This window comes from Diachasma alloeum, unplaced genomic scaffold, assembly GCF_001412515.2.
Source record: "Diachasma alloeum isolate Michigan unplaced genomic scaffold, Dall2.0 Dall_scaffold_00177, whole genome shotgun sequence".
In the NCBI taxonomy this organism is placed as follows: domain Eukaryota; kingdom Metazoa; phylum Arthropoda; class Insecta; order Hymenoptera; family Braconidae; genus Diachasma; species Diachasma alloeum.
The window spans coordinates 103747-107431 of record NW_021680343.1 but is presented as its reverse complement, the minus strand read 5'-3'; the positions used below and the strand labels follow the sequence as shown (position 1 = coordinate 107431).

The 3685-nt window shown below is 35.6% G+C and overlaps 1 protein-coding gene across 1 annotated transcript in view; it reads left to right on the top strand.

Moving 5' to 3' along the window:
• The first annotated feature begins 1226 nt into the window (after positions 1–1226).
• The window catches only part of LOC107037688, a 21500-nt gene continuing 19041 nt past the window's right edge, over positions 1227–3685 (top strand). Inside the window, exon 1 of the mRNA XM_015256365.1 lies at positions 1227–1349. The gene's annotated coding sequence lies outside the window, so the exon portion shown is untranslated. The remainder of the gene's footprint in view (positions 1350–3685) is intronic.

Sequence of the window (3685 nt, the reverse complement as noted above, 5' to 3'; positions counted from 1 at the left end):
AAATAAAAACACTGAAAATTCCGTAGAAATTACACATATCCAAATACTTTGTAATTTTTTTCGTCGAAATCTTCTCAAAAACTTGTAGTTGAACATCAGAGCTTCCACTCAGAGCCCATTTGACACTAAATTACCAAACATTCTGCAAAGATTTTATTATTCACACGTCGAAAATCTAAATTTAATTCTCCATTTCAACCCGAAGACATTTGAAAAGAGAAGGAAATATTTTGGAATTTGTCAAAATTTAGTAAATCGACGAAGAGGATGATTGAGAATAAATGATAAATGTAAACATGAAGGTGGAGAATTTCAGGAGGATAATTAATTATTCCGTCAATCAATTCGTCAAACTTGAATGAATATGAAATATTCAAAACATTAGAATGAATGAAAAAAATCGCTCAAAATTCCATAGAAATTAGACATATCCAAATACTTTGTAATTTTTTTCGTCGAAATCTTCTCAAAAACTTGTAGTTGAACATCAGAGCTTCCACTCAGAGCCCATTTGACACTAAATTACCAAACATTCTGCAAAGATTCTATTATTCACACGTCGAAAATCTAAATTTAATTCTCCATTTCAACCCGAAGACATTTGAAAAGAGAAGGAAATATTTTGGAATTTGTAAAAATTTAGTAAATCGACGACGAGGATGATTGAGAATAAATGATAAATGTTAACATGAAGATGGAGAAATCAGGACCATGAATTATTCTGTCCATAAATTCTTCAAATTAGCATGAATAAAAAAAATTCCTCAAAATCATGGAAATTGAGCATATCAAAATGATTTGCTATTGTCTTCGTTAAAATCCTTTCAAAAACTTGTAGTTGACTTTAACCCGAATACATTTAAAAAGAGAAGAAAATATTTTTGAATCTGTAAAAGTTTAGTAGATCATCGAATGAATGTGCGAATTTCTCAAAAGTAATTGCATGTCCCTCGGTACATGTCTGAAATAAATAATTATCAAAATGATCTCTAAAATTTGCCGGTCACTGCGTGCCCGCGATTAGCTCCAAAAGAAGAAAAACGAGAAAAAAAAAATCCTAAACCTTCCCGTATTCTCACCTAGGCGGCAGCATTGCCGTTTATTCACACCTTGTAGCGCACCTGTGTCAAGTAGACAGCGCAGCCCGTGTTACCACAAACACACGGTACCGAGAGAGCAAAGAGTCTCTCGTACCGAGCCTATCGCGTCAAGAAGGTACAACCAGATCGACTTACGATCACGAGACGGAAGAAATCGTCAAGTACTCCTCACCCATTTCATTTACTCAACAATCATTGGATATCACCCTGGGGTCAATCATCCTGGAGCACCGAGAGGACAGCCACCAGGTGAGTGGGTCCATTCTCACCGTAAATTGCGTAATTCCCCCAATCCCACCGCGATTAATTTACCCACGTAACAGAGCCGATGGAAGACATCTTTTTCGGTCTTCAGTCGACAAATAAAAAATAACAAATGGAATTTTTCAAGAATATTCCGCTCGCACGTGCGCGCTCTTATCGTCACTGGAATTTCGGGGCATTTGTTGTCGCCCGGAAAATCTCGGAATTTCTTATCTGATTGACGAAGAAAATTATTTTCCGAGAAATTTAAATCACATTTTTCCACATTTCAAACGTAATTCCAAGCTTCAATTTCACTACAGCTGTTTCTCCTCGTCTCCAACGGAATGAAAATTCGGTTTTACTCTTTCACTCAAAAAGTCTCTTCTCCGATCGCTCGAATGTTGGATGTTTTTTTTTCATTTATTTTGTATTCCATTGTCAATTTTACTGGGTCAAATCCACATTTTCGTTTCTATTTCCCGTCTCACTCCGCGACTGGCGTCAACGTGGTTCAATATTACCTCGAATGTGTGGCCCCGCACGTATTTCTCTTCTTTTCGTTATTTCGAGGGGGGAACAGGAGACGAATGGATCGCGATCGCGGACCAGACTGTTTGAAAAAACACACGACACACATTTTTTTATTATTCGATGTGCCTCTGACAGTTAAACTGGATTTCCGAAAAAAAAACCGCCGCATTTCACGCACTTTGAGTTGACATTTGTCTTATCACTTCGATTGACATATTCGGGATACTAAAGTTCACGATTATTCGTGTTGCACAGTCCTAATTCGATGATCGGCGAATCTTGTTGGCTGAGAAATTCGGGAATCGGTGGATTCTCGTGGCGACGGAACCGACGCCCCAGGTACGTCTGGCACGAAACTATCCGTCGCCAGGAGGTACCAGATAGCCCCTGGCGCAGATAATATTTTATTAATCATTAAACACATAACCGTTTGCTGTACATATAAGATAATGGAAATAATATCAGGCATTAGCGATAATGCTGTTTGTCGTACGCTAATTATTGGTCCGACTGACATTACAGCATTGTCGGCGTGAGGGAGAGGAGCTCATCGACGATTTCATCAGTCTCAATCGACTGGGAAATGTTTTGCCAGCAGTTGACAAGTTTCACTGCTGAAGTGGTTGAAAAATACAAAATTCAAGTTTTTAGATTTTATTGCACATCAAATTATCGAGTTAGCGAGTGAGTCTACGGTAGAATGTCAAAAGAGATTTTATGTAGATGAAAAAATTTCTTACAAAAATAGGAGTTGGACGTTTTGTCATAAATCCACTCGTTGTTAAGATAATTACGTAATCAACGAAATCAAAATGTCGAAATTCAGAGATTTTCCTTCTTGCTGGGTAAATAGTCGTGAAATTTACCACTTTTTAAATTTATTCACATAAGCAATTGAAAAATTCAGCAGTCTCAATCGACTGGATTTTGCCAGCAGTTGAAAATTTCCAAATGCAAATAATATTTGGGCTCTTTCACTGCTGAAGTAGTTGAAAAATACAAAATTCAAGTTTTTAGATTTTATTGCACATGAAATTATCAAGTTAGCGAGTGATTCTACGGTAGAATGTCAGACGAGATTTTATGTAGGTGAAAAAATTCCTTACAAAAATGGGAGTTGGACATTTTATCCTAAATCCACTCGTTATTAAGATAATTACGTAATCAACGAAATCAAAATATCGAAATTCAGAGATTTTGCTTTTTTTCTGGCACAAATAGTCGTGAAAGGTGAACTCTCGTTTATTTACCACTTTTTAAATTTATTCACGTACTTGAGCAGTTGAAACATTTAGCAGTCTCAATCAACTGAGGAATATTTTGCCAGCAGTTGAAAAATACCATTTCAATTTTTTACATTTTATTACACATCAAATTATCAAGTCAGCGAGTAATTCTACGGTAGAATGTCAGAAGAGATTTTATGTAGATGGAAAAAAGTCATACAAAAATAGGAGTTTTACATTTTATCTTAAATCCACTCTTCATTAAGAGAATTAAATAATCAACGAAATCAAAATATCTAAATTCAGCATAAATAGTCGTAGAAGATGAATTCTCGTGAGTTATTTACCACTTTTGAAATTTAAAAATGCGAAATTCTATTTTTTATATTCAGTTCAACACCAAATTATAATTCTAACATTAAGTTTCACAGAAAAATATTTTCTTACAAAATGAAAATATTGAAATTCCGCGTTTTTTGGTTCTTTTCTCCCACAAAAGTGAAAATGTAGTTCCCATGAGTTATTTCCCGCTCGTCAACGACCAAAAAAAATGAGTATCTCAATCTTAACACATTATCCCCC